The sequence below is a fragment of the Heterodontus francisci genome, chromosome 41 (assembly GCF_036365525.1).
Source record: "Heterodontus francisci isolate sHetFra1 chromosome 41, sHetFra1.hap1, whole genome shotgun sequence".
NCBI classification, from domain to species: domain Eukaryota; kingdom Metazoa; phylum Chordata; class Chondrichthyes; order Heterodontiformes; family Heterodontidae; genus Heterodontus; species Heterodontus francisci.
The window spans coordinates 36,906,705-36,923,940 of record NC_090411.1 but is presented as its reverse complement, the minus strand read 5'-3'; the positions used below and the strand labels follow the sequence as shown (position 1 = coordinate 36,923,940).

The 17,236-nt window shown below is 47.3% G+C and overlaps 1 long non-coding RNA gene across 1 annotated transcript in view; it reads right to left on the bottom strand.

Annotated features, from left to right (window-relative positions):
• Nucleotides 1-17,236, bottom strand: part of LOC137353506 (uncharacterized) — a 691,250-nt gene that overhangs the window by 586,263 nt on the left and 87,751 nt on the right. The gene's annotated exons all lie outside the window — the stretch shown is intronic.

Sequence of the window (17,236 nt, the reverse complement as noted above, 5' to 3'; positions counted from 1 at the left end):
GTACTAGTCCTAGATCATTGGAGATGAAGGCCTCACAACCTACATAACCTTTGTATTGATTAGCCACTGTACTCTCGGACCTGGCATTGAAGTGTTATCAGATTGCCTTTAAGAGTGATATCTCTTTAAGATCTTAGTATGTTGATAAGTACCAGGATGTAGTTATGTGACTCAGAGCCAGAGTCACTCTGTAACTATAACACCTAGAGGCAAGTTCTGTAAATAGTTAGCTCTGTAGCTTAGTTTAGCTGTAGTAAACCTGTTTGAGATCTTCAACCAACGGAACTCCACGCATCTTATTTTATGCTGCATCAGACAACATAAAAAGAACTCATTATATGGTGGCAGCTGTGGTGAGAAAACAAAGTCTAAGCTTGAAGAGCACAGGGAAAACAGTTCTATAAACTACCTTCCTACAGCTAAAAGAGGGAAAGTTAAAAAATACTGGCCCGAACAGTGAAAAAAGAAAACACTTACCTCAAGCTGTAGACGACAGAGCGCTCATTACAGAAGCAGCCCACATACTGATTGTAAAATCACCCTGCAGGCCTTCAGGGTTTTATTCATTGATTCAGTCTGAATCCAGTTCCTAGTGAACACAGATCCATTGGAGAGTAGGTACGAAATCAGCAGTCTTGTTTGGAAAGGGTGATTAGTGCACTGGTGCAGTAAGGGTTAAGTTACTCTGGTGAAGAAGGCGTGGACTGAACTCTTCCACAATGGTCAGTGACAATGATAGGAAGGTGTTACCATGGGTAATGTTCCATTCTTTCTGCTCTGAGTGGATTTTGTTGGTGTGGTACCGAGGACAGTCAAAGGTTTCATCTCCTGACTGTGTTGCGTTATCCAGTCTCAACAGGGTATATGTGTGTCAGATATCTCTATTAAATGTAGGATTATGTGACAGCTCAGCTGGATACAGTTTCCCTGCAATCTTTAAATCCTTGTGGGGTTTTTTCCTTTTGGTTCTCAGGCTCTTCCCTCTGAAGTTAACAAAAATTTCTATCTACGATGAGAAGAATCATAGACTGCGGCTCAGGCTAGCAACTCACCAGTCTTTCTACCTCCAGCTCATCGGCGTTGACCCGAGGTTTGAGGATGAAATGTTCCAGCACTGGGTAAAGCTTGTGAAACACATCTCCTCACACAGCGGAGATCTTTGTACTGTACCCCGCGTCTCTTGAAGCTGCTCGAAGTTCCTGCTGCCTCGCTCAGTAACTGTATGGGGGCCGCAAACAGCCCCGGTCACTTGCTTACTTTTCACATGTATTTACCCAGAGCCATTCTGTCCGACTCTGCTGATGATTCCCCACAGGAGCTCAACAGATTGGAGAGTAAAACCAAAACTGCAAGTCAAAAATAATGAAACAGAAAAAATAAAATAAATTATTTACAACCCGTGATACTCAGTGTGAAATACATTAGCTGAGTGGATGGTTATCAGGGTCAGCCTGTGTTAATGTGAAGCAATGCTAGAGTGCAGCACAGGGTCAGCTTGACCTGGCCTGGAGTGTGGGCAGTGCCTCCGTCCGATACCTGGCGGAGGTGATGCTGCGGGGAAGGAATGGACGGATTACAAACACTGATGGCATGAAAAAAAAATGACTAAACAGGTGTGTGTGTGTTTGGGGGGGGGGGGGGGGTGGTGGGGGGGTGAGTCTGGGGTATTGAGTTTTTGGGGTGAGTGGGCATTAGAGCTTGAGTGGGAATGGGGAAGGGGGGTGTAAGTGGGAATGGGTGGAATGTGATTTTTAGGGTCAGGGTTTTTTTTGCTCCGTGGGTTTGAGTGCCGGCACTTCCGGATTGTGTTTGGAAACTTCCCCATTGGTTACTTTACAACAACAATCTGACACATCATCAGAACCCTGTTACTGCTTGTGTCATGTGGCCAAAAACACAAAAGCAGTGAACCCCTCACCCCTAACCCCCAACACCCTGACTCCACTCACCCCTGACCCCCAACACCCTGAATCTACTCACCCCTGACCCCAACACCCTGAATCTACTCACCCCTCACCCCTGACCCCAACACCCTGAATCCACTCACCCCTGACCCCCAACATCCTGAATCTACTCACCCCTGACCCCAACACCCTGAATCTACTCACCCCTGACCCCTGACCCCCAACACCCTGAATCTACTCACACCTGACCCCCAACACCCTGAATCTACTCACTCCTGACCCCCAACACCTGAATCTACTCACACCTGACCCCAACACCCTGAATCCACTACTCACCCCTGACCCCCAACACCCTGAATCTACTCACCTCTGACCCCCAACACCCTGAATCTACTCACCCCTGACCCCAACACCCTGAATCTACTCACCCCTGACCCCCAACACCCTGAATCTACTCACCCCTGACCCCCAACACCCTGAATCTACTCACACCTGACCCCAACACCCTGACTCCACTCACCCCTGACCCCAACACCCTGAATCCACTCACCCCTGACCCCCTCAATCTACTGACCCCTGACCCCAACACCCTGAATCTACTCACCCCTCACCCCTGACCCCAACACCCTGAATCCACTCACCCCTGACCCCCAACACCCTGAATCTACTCACCCCTGACCCCCAACATCCTGAATCTACTCACCCCTGACCCCAACACCCTGAATCTACTCACCCCTGACCCCCAACACCCTGAATCTACTCACTCCTGACACCCAACACCCTGCATCTACTCACCCCTGACCCCAACACCCTGAATCCACTACTCACCCCTGACCCCCAACACCCTGAATCTACTCACCTCTGACCCCCAACACCCTGAATCTACTCACCCCTGACCCCAACACCCTGAATCTACTCACCCCTGACCCCCAACACCCTGAATCTACTTACTCCTGACCCCCAACACCCTGAATCTACTCACCCCTGACCCCAACACCCTGACTCCACTCATCCCTGACCCCAACACCCTGAATCCACTCACCCCTGACCCCCAACACCCTGAATCTACTCACCCCTCACCCCTGACCCCAACACCCTGAATCCACTCACCCCTGACCCCCAACACCCTGAATCTACTCACCCCTGACCCCCAACATCCTGAATCTACTCACCCCTGACCCCAACACCTTGAATCTACTCACCCCTGACCCCCAACACCCTGAATCTACTCACCCCTGACCCCAACACCCTGAATCCACTACTCACCCCTGACCCCCAACACCCTGAATCTACTCACCCCTGACCCCAACACCCTGAATCCACTACTCACCCCTGACCCCCAACACCCTGAATCTACTCACTCCTGACCCCCAACACCCTGAATCTACTCACCCCTGACCCCAACACCCTGACTCCACTCATCCCTGACCCCAACACCCTGACTCCACTCATCCCTGACCCCAACGCCCTGAATCCACTCACCTCTGACCCCCAACACCCTGAATTTACTCACCCCTGACCCCCAACACCCTGAATCCTCTCACCCCAACACCCTGAATCTACTCACCCCTCACCCCAACACCCTGAATCTACTCACCCCTCACCCCCAACACCTTGAATCTACTCACCCCTGACCCCTAGCATGCTGAAGCTACTCATCCCTGACCCCCAACACCCTGAATCTACTCACCCCACACCCCTGACCCCCAACACCCTGAATCTACTCACCCCTGACCCCCAAAACCCTGAATCCACTCACCCCTGACCCCCAACACCCTGAATCCACTCACCCCTCATCCCTGACCCCAACACCCTGAACCACTCACCCCTCACCCTGAATCTACTCACCCCTCACCTCCAATATCCTGAATTCACTCACCCCTGACCCCCAATACCCTGAATCCACTCACCCCTGACCCCCAACACCCTGAATACACTCACCACTCACTCTGACCCCCCCCTCACACCCTGAATCTACTCACCCCTGACCCCAACACCCTGACTCCACTCATCCCTGACCCCAACACCCTGAATCCTCTCACCCCTCACCCCAACACCATAAATCTACTCACCCCTGAACCACCCCCCCACCCTGAATCCTCTCACCTCAACACCTTAAATCTACTCACCACTCACCCTGACCGCCAACACCCTGAATTCACTCACCCCTGCAACCCCTCCTCACCCCAGATCCTGGAACCTGCCTCACTACCTGAGCCCCCGCCCCCCAACATCTTCCTGACCCGCCGGCGGGATCCGCGCCACCAGCCGCTGACGTCAGCTCCGGGTGGAAAGTGTAGCAATCATGAATATTTGTTACAAAGCGAGGGCGGGAGAGGGGGCTTTAAACTCAGCGCCGGGGGCAGCCGGAGGTAAAGAGAGGTGTAAGAAAGATAGTGAGGGAGGGTAGGATGGACTGAGAGAGGGTGCTGAGCACCAACCAGGTGAGTGTGTTTTTATCTCTGTTTTTCCTCTTTCTGACTCTCAGCATGTTTTACAAATGGTGATTTCCGAGTTGAGCTGCTTTTCTCCTGCCCGCTCTGGCGGCTACATTTTGATTTATGTTGATGTTTATTCGGGACGTTCACCAAAATGTAACATTGAAACTCAAATTATCTGTGCTAACACTTCATGAAAGCAATCCCAAACTAATCCCTGTGTCAATCCCAAACTAATCCCCGTGTCAATCCCAAACTAATCCCCACGTCAATCCCAAACTAATGCCTGTGTCAATCCCAAACTAATCCCCACGTCAATCCCAAACTAATCCCTGTGTCCTGCTCACTCCCTATATCCCCGTATCAATCTCAAATAATCCCCCTTCCCCAATCTCTCCCCATCGCCCTGTTTCAATGCCAATCTATTTCCATAGCCCTACTCTCTGTATCCCAGTATCAATCTCAAACTAATCTCAGTGTTCCCCTCTCTCCCCTTTCTGTATTTACGATGGTTTGTTTTCTGTTACTGTTTCCTCTTGTTGTAAAATGGAGATTTTTTGATTGTTGACTTGAAATCAATGCTGAATTTTCTTTCTTGCTGAAGATTTATTGTTAGTGAATTTCACTCTGTGATTTTATGTTACTGGTTTTCTACTGTTTATTTTCTATTAATGATTTCATATTGTTGAATTTTGGTTGCTGCTGATTCTGAAATAGCATTGAATTTGTCATAGATAAGTCAACTGTTCTCTTTTGGTAATGTATTCATTTTAGTAACTGTAGATAAATGAACATTCTGTCTGAGTGATTGATTTAAAGGCTTTGTGCCCCAGAACTAGCCTTGCCTCTCACCAGCTACCCGACAATGTGGAAAATTGCCCAGGTATGTCCTGCCCACAAAATAGCAGGACAAATCCAACCCGGCCAATTACCACCCCATCAGTCTACTCTCAATCATCAGCAGAGTGATGAAAGGTATCATTGACAGTGCTATCCAGCGACATTCACACACCAAAAACCTGCTACAGGCTTGGTCCAAACATGGAGAAAAGAGCTGAATTGCAGAGGTGAGTGATTGCCCTTGACTTCAAGTCAGCATTTGACCAGTGTCATGCAGGCTCCCACCTGCCAAGAATGAGGCACACATTATTTCACCACATGAACATTAAAAAAAAACTTTAAAATGTTGCTGGGAAGAAAAAAGGGCCTATCACAAGGAATTGCCAGGCCCCTCACTGGAAAGACCTTTTTTGCATACTGGCAGACAGTGTAGAAACAAAGGACCCAGTCCCTGCTTCTCCAATACACAGAAGACCTGGTCAGGCCAATTTACTCACATGACTAACTGGTCAGAGAGTGTTTGAAACTCAGAAAGCTCTTTTCTCCTGAACTGAGAACACCTCTCTCCTGTCTGCTCCCATCTTTTTCTCAAGGAACTGAAGACCCATTGAAGACACATGAACCCCAAGAGAGAAATGTCTCCTACAGTGAACAAGGATTAAGAAGAATACTGGGCCCCAACGAAAAGCAAGACTACTTACAAAAGGACTACAGTGAGCACGAAGCAGAGTAAAAGCCCCTCTTCGGAGATTGCCTCAAACTTTTTAAATTTATTTTTCTTCTGCTCTTTTCTGTCTCCATTTGCATGTGCATGCTAGCCTGGGACGTGACGTGTATCCATAGCCGTTGACTGAGTTTAAGTTTTCACTTTTCTTCTTTAAGCTTAAGAAAACCTAGTTATGCTCATTTCTTTGCCAAATAATTGGAAAGCGGTGAACAAGGATTCACAAAGGGGGAGCTCAAAACACTGTGTATTTAAAATTAACCCCTGTTACAATAAGACCACGTGAAGACAGTAAAAGACCCCGAGACACATTTCTCACCTGGTTGTAACACCAGGTATGGCATCAAGGAACCCTAGCAAAACTAGAGTCAATGGGAATCGGGGGGACAGCTCTTCACTGGTTGGAGTCATACTGTCCACCTGCCTGGATGGGTGCAGCTCCAACAACACTCCAGAAGCTCGACACCATCCAGGACAAAGCAGCCCGCTTGATTGGCACCCCATCCACAAACATTCACTCCCTCCACCATGGACGCACAGTGGCAGCAGTCATAGAGTTATAGAGTTATACAGCAAAGAAACAGATGTACTGCAGCAACGCACCAAGGCTCCTTACCCAGCACCTTCCAAACTCGCGACCTCTACCACCTAGAAAAACAAGGGCAGCAGACACATGGGAACACCAGCACCTGCAAGTTCCCCTCCAAGTCACACACCATCCTGACTTGGAACTATATTGCCGTTCCTTCACTGACGCTGGGTCAAAATCCTGGAATTCCTTCCCTGACTGCACTGTGGGTGCACCTCCCCCACATGGACTGCAGTGGTTCAAGAAGGCAGCTCACCACCACCTTCTCAGGGGCAATTAGGGATTGGCAACAAATGCTGGCATAGCCAGCGACGCCCACATTCCATGAAACAAAAAAAAAGTTTGTTTACCTGTTACAGACGTAGAAAACTATGACATATGATGTAATTATGAATATTAAGTAGAGGAAACTTGAACTGTTATTTGACAGCACTGTGCATTGTTCAATGCTGAACTTTAAAACACTCAGTGCAGGAATTTCTCCATGGCTACGAGGAAGTCCTATATCTGTCACACGGTTCTGGGAGATCAGATCAGGGTAATGCCAGACTCGCTGATGGGAGAGCTACAGAAACATCTCTACAATGGTGAATATCTACTCTTTAAAAGAGCTCCAGTCTTTGAGGGTGACTTCATACAAGTAAGGACAAATATTCAACCTATTGATTGGAATCATAAACATTGAAAATCTTGGTCTGCTCATTGCCAGCTTGGGTACTCCGATTCTTTATTAATTTCTACCTGTGTTGCCTTTGTGCTCACTTCATCCTGCTGTGTATTAAAACATAGAATCTAGGTTGGTGTTTGGGCAGCAGAACTAGCTGATTTGATGACACTCCTTCAATCAGAAAGTCTCTGGGTAGTTTTTCACTGATCAGTGATACCCTCTCCAGTCAAGGCTGATGACTCTCTGTCCTTTAACCAACATCCTATTCATAAGAACATTAGGAATAGGAGTTGACCATTCAACCTTGCTCCACCATTCAATAAGATCATGGCTGATCTGATTGTGGCCTTAACTCCACTTTCCTGTCTGGCCCCAAAACCTTTGACTCCCTTGTAGATCAAAAATCTGTCTAACTCAAACTTGAATATATTCGATGACCCAGCTTCAAATGCTGTCTGAGAGAAGAAATTCCTCCTCATTTCTGTCTTAAAAGGGAGACCCCTTATTTTGAAACTGTGCCCCTTAGTTCTAGATTCCCCCATGAGGGGAAACTTCCTCTGAGCTTCTACCCTATCAAGCCCCCTCAGAATCTTGTTTCAATAAAATCACCTCTCATTCTTCTAAACTCCAAAGAGTATTGGCCCAACCTTTCCTCATAAGACAACCCTTTCATCCCAGGAATCAGCCAAATGAACCTTCTCTGAACTGCCTCCCATAGCAGTATATCCCTCCTTAAATAAGGAGACCAAAACTGTACACAGTACGCTAGGTGTGGTCTCATCAACAGCCTGTACAGTTATAGAAGGATTTCCCTACTTTTATACTCCATTCCCCTTGCAATAAAGGCTAACATTACATTTGCCTTCCTAATTACTGTAGCACCTGCATGCTAACTTTTGTGATTCAGGTACAAGAACACCCAGATCCCTCTGTACCACAGCATTCTGCAGTCTCTCTCCATTTAAATAATATCCTGCTTTTTTATTCATCCTGACAAAGTGAACAACCTCATATTTTCCCACATTATACTCCATTGGTCACATTTTTTCCCCACTCACTTAACCTATCTATATCTCTTTACAGACGTTTTGTTTTCTCCTCGCAACTTGCTCTCTTACCTATTTTTGTATTATCTGCAAATACATGATCTCTTCATCCAAGTCATTATTATAGATCATAAATATTTGAGACCCCAGCACTGATCCCTGTGGCATCCCACTAGTTACAGTTTGCCAACCTGAAAATTACCCATTTATCCCAAATCTCTGTTTTAGAGTCATAGAGTCATTTACAGCACAGAAAGAGGCCATTCAGCCCATTGAGTCCATGCTGGCTCTCTGCGGAGCTATGCTGTCAGTCCCACTCCCCAGCTCGATCCCCGTAACCCTGCAAGTCTATTTCTCTCTGGTGGACATCCAACTTCCTCTTGAAGTCATTGATTGTCTCTGCTTCCACCATCTTTGTAAGTTAGCCAATCCTCTGTCCATGCTAATATATTACCCACAACAGGATGAGCTCTTATCTTGTGTAGTAACCTTTTATGTGGCACCTTATCAAATGCCTTTTGGAAATCCAAATACACTACATCTACTGGTTCCCCTTTATCCACCCGACTGGTTACATCCTCATAATACTCTAATAAATTTGTCAAACATGATTTCCCTTTTATAAAACCATGTTGACTCTGCCTGATTGCATTATGTTTTTCTAAATGTCTTGCTATTGCTTTGTTAATAATGGATTCTAGCATTTTCCCAATGACGGACGTTAAGCTAACTGGCCTATAGTTTCCTGCCTTCTGTCCCCTCCCCTTTCTTGAATAGAGGTGTTACATTTGCGGTTTTCCAATCTGCTGGGACCTTTCCCGAATCTAGGGAATTTTGGACCATTACAACAATGCACCCACTATCTCTGCAGCCACTTCTTTTAAGATGCCAGGATGCAGGACATCAGGTCCAAGGGTCTTGTCAGCCTTTAGTCCACTAGCTTGTTTACTACTTTTTCTCTCGTGATGGTGATTGTTTTAAGTTTCTCCCTCCCTTTTGCCTCTTCATTTTCTACTATTCTTGGGATTCTTTTTGTGAAGACAGATACAAAATACTTGTTCAAAGTCTCTGCCACTTCCTTGGTTTCTATGATTAAGTCCCCAGTCTCATCATCTAAGGGACAAACACTTAATTTAGCTACCCTCTTCCTTTTTTATATATTTGTAGATGCTTTTACTGTCTGTTTTTATATTTCTTGCTAGTTTGCTGTCATACTCTAATTTCTCCCTTTTTTTTTAGTCATCTTCTGCTGGTTTCTAAAAATTTCCCAATCTTCTGGCCTATCACTAATCTTTGCAGCATTTTACACCTTTTCTTTTAATTGGAACCATCCTTAACTTTTCTAATTAGCCATAGATGTTGCATCCTTCTCATAGAATATATCTTTGTAGAGAGTTATGAAATATCTCCTTAAATGTCTGCCACTGCTTCTCTACTGTCTTACTTTTTGACTTATTTTCTCAGTCCACTTTAGCCAAATTTGTCTTCCTACCCTTGTAATTGCTTTTATTTAAGTTTAAGACACTAGTTTCAGGCTCAAACTTCTCACCCTCAAACTGAATGTGAAATTCTATTATGTTATGATCACTCTTGCCTAGAGGACCCTTTACTATAAGGTCATTTACTACTCCTGTCTCATTACACATTACCAGGTCTAAAATAGCCTGCTCCAGGTTGGTTCCAGAACATATTGCTCTAAGAAACTGCCCGTAATACACCTGTGAACTCATCCTCTTTGGCTACCTTTTTGCCAATTTGATTAGTCCAATCTATATGAAGGTTAAAATCACCCACTATTATGGCAGTACCTTTCCTACAAGCCCCCATTATTAATTTATATTCTGTCCTACTGTGCAGCTACTGTTAAGGGGCCTATAAACTACTCCCACCAGTGACTTTTTTCCTTTGTTATTTCTTATCTCCATCCAAAATGATTCTGCATCTTGATCTTCCGAGCCAAGATCATTTCTCATTACTGTACTGATCTCATCCTTTATTAACAGAGCTACCCCACCTCCTTTTCCTTTCTTCCTACCCTTCCAAAATTTCAAATACCCTTGAATATTTGGTTCCCAGCCTTGGTCACCTTGCAACCATGTCTCTGTAATGGCTATCATATCATACCCATTTATTTCTATTTGTGTTATCAATTCGTCCATCTTGTTATGATTGCTGTGTGCATTCGGATAAAGAGCCTTTCATTCTGTCATTTGACCATTTTCCCTACTCTGATCTTATTTGCTGGTACACTCATATCTTTGTATGCTCTGTCTCTTCCTGTCACACTCTGGTTATCATTATCAGTTTCGCTACCCTGCACTATTGCCTTGTCCTTTCTCATTAACTTTCTAAATTTTCCCTCACTTGAAACCTCCCACCCCCACCCCACCCCACTGCCCTAGTTGTATGATTCACGAGGACACTGATCCATAGAAAGCAAAATTCTATAGATGCTCAAAATGTTTTTTAAAAACCCAGCAACATCTGGAGACACTCAACAGATCCATCAATCACTCAACCGGTCCACCGATCACTCAACAGATCCATCAATCACTCAACCGTTCCACCGATCACTCAACCGGTCCACCGATCACTCAACAGATCCATCAATCACTCAACAGATCCATCAATCACTCAACCGGTCCACCGATCACTCAACAGATCCATCAATCACTCAACCGTTCCACCGATCACTCAACAGATCCACCGATCACTCAGCAGGTCCACCGATCACTCAACAGGTCCACCGATCACTCAACAGATCCACCGATCACTCAGCAGGTCCACCGATCACTCAACAGGTCCACCGATCACTCAACCGGTCCACCGATCACTCAACAGATCCATCAATCACTCAGCAGGTCCACCGATCACTCAACAGGTCCATCGATCACTCAACAGGTCCACCGATCACTCAACAAATCCACCGATCACTCAACCGGTCCACCGATCACTCAACAGATCCATCAATCACTCAACAGGTCCACCGATCACTCAACCGGTCCACCGATCACTCAGCAGGTCCACCGATCACTCAGCAGGTCCACCGATCACTCAACAGGTCCACCGATCACTCAACAGATCGACCGATCACTCAACAGGTCCACCGATCACTCAACAGATCCACCGATCACTCAACCGGTCCACCGATCACTCAGCAGGTCCACCGATCACTCAGCAGGTCCATCGATCACTCAGCAGGTCCACCGATCACTCAACAGATCCACCGATCACTCAGCAGGTCCACCGATCACTCAACAGATCCACCGATCACTCAACAGATCCACCGATCACTCAACAGGTCCACCGATCACTCAACAGGTCCACCGATCACTCAACAGATCCATCAATCACTCAGCAGGTCCACCGATCACTCAACAGATCCACCGATCACTCAACAGGTCCACCGATCACTCAACCGGTCCACCGATCACTCAGCAGGTCCACCGATCACTCAGCAGGTCCACCGATCACTCAACAGGTCCACCGATCACTCAGCAGGTCCACCGATCACTCAGTAGGTCCACCGATCACTCAGCAGGTCCATCGATCACTCAACCGGTCCATCGATCACTCAACAGATCCACCGATCACTCAAAAGATCCACCGATCACTCAACCGGTCCATCGATCACTCAACCGGTCCATCGATCACTCAAAAGATCCACCGATCACTCAACCGGTCCACCGATCACTCAACCGGTCCATCGATCACTCAACAGATCCATCGATCACTCAACAGATCCACCGATCACTCAAAAGATCCACCGATCACTCAACCGGTCCACCGATCACTCAACAGGTCCATCGATCACTCAACAGATCCATCGATCACTCAGCAGGTCCACCGATCACTCAGCAGGTCCACCGATCACTCAACAGATCCATCGATCACTCAACAGATCCACCGATCACTCAGCAGGTCCACCGATCACTCAACAGATCCATCGATCACTCAGCAGGTCCACTGATCACTCAGCAGGTCCACCGATCACTCAGCAGATCCACCGATCACTCAGCAGGTCCACCGATCACTCAGCAGATCCACCGATCACTCAACCGGTCCACCGATCACTCAACAGGTCCACCGATCACTCAGCAGGTCCATCGATCACTCAACCGGTCCATCGATCACTCAGCAGGTCCATCAATCACTCAGCAGGTCCATCGATCACTCAACCGGTCCATCGATCACTCAACAGGTCCATCGATCACTCAGCGGATCCACCGATCACTCAGCGGATCCACCGATCACTCAACAGATCCACCGATCACACAACCGGTCCATCGATCACTCAACAGATCCACCGATCACTCAACCGGTCCATCAATCACTCAACAGATCCACCGATCACTCAACAGGTCCACCGATCACTCAACAGGTCCACCGATCCCTCAACCGGTCCACCGATCGCTCAGCAGGTCCACCGATCACTCAACCGGTCCACCGATCGCTCAACCGGTCCACCGATCACTCAACCGGTCCATCGATCACTCAACAGGTCCACCGATCCCTCAACCGGTCCACCGATCGCTCAGCAGTTCCACCGATCGCTCAGCAGGTCCACCGATCGCTCAACCGGTCCACCGATCGCTCAACCGGTCCACCGATCGCTCAACAGATCCACCTATCGCTCAACCGGTCCACCGATCGCTCAACCGGTCCACCGATCACACAGCAGGTCCACCGATCACACAGCAGGTCCACCGATCACTCAATCGGTCCACCGATCACTCAGCAGGTCCACCGATCACTCAGCAGGTCCACCGATCACTCAGCAGGTCCACCGATCACTGAACCGGTCCACCGATCACTCAGCAGGTCCACCGATCACTCAACCGGTCCACCGATCACTCAACCGGTCCACCGATCACTCAGCAGGTCCACCGATCACTCAACCGGTCCACCGATCACTCAGCAGATCCACCGATCACTCAGCAGATCCACCGATCACTCAGCAGATCCACCGATCACACTAGTCCATCGATCACTCAGCAGATCCACCGATCACTCAGCAGGTCCACCGATCGCTCAACCGGTCCACCGATCGCTCAACCGGTCCACCGATCACTCAACAGGTCCACCGATCGCTCAACAGGTCCACCGATCCCTCAACCGGTCCACCGATCGCTCAGCAGGTCCACCGATCGCTCAACCGGTCCACCGATCGCTCAACCGGTCCACCGATCGCTCAACAGATCCACCTATCACTCAACCGGTCCACCGATCACTCAGCAGGTCCACCGATCGCTCAGCAGGTCCACCGATCGCTCAGCAGGTCTACCGATCGCTCAACCGGTCCACCGATCGCTCAACCGGTCCACCGATCGCTCAACAGATCCACCTATCGCTCAACCGGTCCACCGATCACTCAACCGGTCCACCGATCATTCAACCGGTCCATCGATCACTCAACCGGTCCACCGATCACTCAACAGATCCACCGATCACTCAACAGGTCCACCGATCACTCAGCAGGTCCACCAATTGCTCAACCAATCCACCGATCGCTCAACCGGTCCACCGATCACACAGCAGGTCCACCGATCACTCAACCGGTCCACCGATCACTCAGCAGGTCCACCGATCACTCAGCAGGTCCACCGATCACTCAACCGGTCCACCGATCACTCAGCAGGTCCACCGATCACTCAACCGGTCCACCGATCACTCAACCGGTCCACCGATCACTCAGCAGGTCCACCGATCACTCAGCAGATCCACCGATCACTCAGCAGGTCCACCGATCACTCAGCAGATCCACCGATCACTCAACCGGTCCACCGATCACTCAGCAGATCCACCGATCACTCAGCAGATCCACCGATCACACTAGTCCATCGATCACTCAGCAGATCCACTGATCACTCAGCAGGTCCACCGATCACTCAACCGGTCCACTGATCACACTAGTCCATCGATCACTCAGCAGGTCCACCAATCACTCAACAGATCCACCGATCACTCAGCAGATCCACCGATCACACTAGTCCATCGATCACTCAGCAGATCCACCGATCACTCAGCAGGTCCACCGATCGCTCAACCGGTCCACCGATCGCTCAACCAATCCACCGATCGCTCAACCGGTCCACCGATCACACAGCAGGTCCACCGATCACTCAACCGGTCCACCGATCACTCAGCAGGTCCACCGATCACTCAGCAGGTCCACCGATCACTCAACCGGTCCACCGATCACTCAGCAGGTCCACCGATCACTCAACCGGTCCACCGATCACTCAACCGGTCCACCGATCACTCAGCAGGTCCACCGATCACTCAGCAGATCCACCGATCACTCAGCAGGTCCACCGATCACTCAGCAGATCCACCGATCACTCAACCGGTCCACCGATCACTCAGCAGATCCACCGATCACTCAGCAGATCCACCGATCACACTAGTCCATCGATCACTCAGCAGATCCACTGATCACTCAGCAGGTCCACCGATCACTCAACCGGTCCACTGATCACACTAGTCCATCGATCACTCAGCAGGTCCACCAATCACTCAACAGATCCACCGATCACTCGACAGGTCCGTCGAATGTGACAAACCCAAAATGTTGACTTTATTCCATAAAAGCTGATAAGCTGCTGTTTGCTTCTAGCTTTTTCCACTCTGTTTTACAAGCACAGGTTGGCTGTTCTTAACATGTCTTTTTAAGTGAGTATTCATTTCTTCAGATTCTCTCTCCCTTTATTTTGCTTCCCATCCATATTTTCTGTACTTCTTTACATACAAACATACAAAATAGGTGCAGGAGTAGGCCACTCGGCCCCTCAAGTCTGCTCCGCCATTCAATAAGATCATGGCTGATCTAATTGTACCCTCAACTCCACATTCCCACCTACCCCCCAAATAGTCTTTCACTCCCTTGCTTATCAAGAATCTATCTCCCTCTGCCTTAAAAGAGGGTTCCAAAGATTCACGACCCTCTGAGATAAAAAATTTCTCCTCATCTCTGCCTTAAATGGACGACCCCTTATTTTTAAACAGTGACCCCTAGTTCTAGATTCTCCCACAAGGGGAAACATCCTTTCCACATCCACCCTGTCAAGACCCCTCAGGATCTTATATGTTTCAATCAAGTCGCCTCTTATTCTTCTAAACTCTATTGGATACAAGCCTAGCCTGTCCAACCTTTCCTCATAAGACAACCTGTCCATTCCAGGTATTAGTCTAGTAAACATTCTCTGAATTGCTTCCAGCGTGTTTATATCCTTTCTTAAATAAGGAGACCCATGCTGTCCATAGTACTCCAGATGTGGTCTCACCAATGCTCTGTATAGCTGAAGCAGAACCTCCCTACTTTTATATTCAATTCCCCTCATAATAAATGATAACATTCTATTAGCTTTCCTAATTACTTGCTGTACCTGCATACTAACCTTTTGTGATTCATGGACACCCAGATCCCTCTGCATCTCAGAGCTCTGCAATCTCTCACCATTTAGATAATATGCTTTTTTATTCTTTCTGCCAAAATGGACTATTTCACATTTCCCACATTATACTCCATTTGTCAGATCTTTGCCCACTCACTTAACCTTTCTATATCCCTTTGTAGCCTCCTTATGTCTTCTTCACAGCCTACTTTCCTACCTATCTTTGTGTCATCAGCAAACTTAGCAACCATACCTTCGATCCCTTCATCCAAGTCATTTATATAAATTGTAAAAAGTTGAGTTCCCAGCACTGATTCCTGCTGCACACCACTCATTATATCTTGCCAACCAGAAAATGATCCATTTATGCCTACTTTCTGTTTCCTGTTAACTAGCCAATCTTCTATCTATGCCAAAATGTGAGCTTTTATTTTCCACAATAACTTTTGAAATGGCACTTTAACAAATGCCTTCTGGAAATCTAAGTACAGTACATCCACTGGTTCCCCTTTATCCACAGCACATGTTACTTCTTCAAAGAACTCCAATAAATTGGTTAAACATGATTTCCCTTTCACAAAACCATGTTGACTCTGCCTGATTACTGTGAATTTTTCTAAGTGCCCTGCTCTAATGTCTTTAATAATAGCTTCTAATTTTTTCTCAACGACAGATGTTAAGCTAACTGTCCTGTAGTTTCCTGCTTTCTGTCTCCTCCCTTTTTGAATAAATGAGTTACATTGGCTATTTTCCAATCTCATGGAACCTTTCCCAAATCTAGGGAAATTTGGAAAATCAAAATCAATGCATCAATTATCTCATTAGCCATTTCTTTTAAGAGCTGAGGATGAAGTCTGTCAGGACCCGGGGGCTTGCCAGCCCGCAGCTCCAAAATTTGCTTCCCTGGTGATTGTAATTTTCTTTAGTTGCTCCTTCCCTTCCATTTCCTAATTTACAGCTATTTCTGGGATGTTACTTGTATCGTCTATGGTGAAGACCGGTGCAAAATACCTGTTCAATACATCTGCCATTTCCCAATTTTCCCTTATTATTTCCCCAGACTCACTTTCTATCGGACCTTTCTATCACTTTGTTAACTCTCCTTTTTTAAATATCCATAGAAACTCTTACGATCTGTCTTTATCTTTTCTTTTGGAATATTAGCACTAGTTTTGGAGTTGCAAAAGTCTCTTTTAAAGTCTCTTATTTTAATTTTTCCACTTATCTGAGGAATTCCAGCATTTACTGCATCACCTTTTAGTTCTTGTGAGACGATGACTGAAATATCTCACACAGACCACAGCAAATGGCATGGGCCAAAGAGTGTATTATTTATATTTGCAGTGAATTACTGAGCAACAACCAATCCCGTCAAAGCTTTGAGGAATTTAGTCTAACTGGCGATTGGGCAATTTGAACCAGGAGCTGGGGTGATTTTAAATCTGTCTTGAGTTCCATTCACTAGCCGTTCCTGATTTACATGTCATTTGTTATTGAATGTCAGTGTTCTACAGTCACATGACTTTGTCTGTTTGCAGATCACAAAAAAGGGCCACGTGATCAATATCCACCACCAGGTGACCATAGTGACCATTGGACTAACATCTACCAAGCCTGACCTCCAGCTTCCTGAT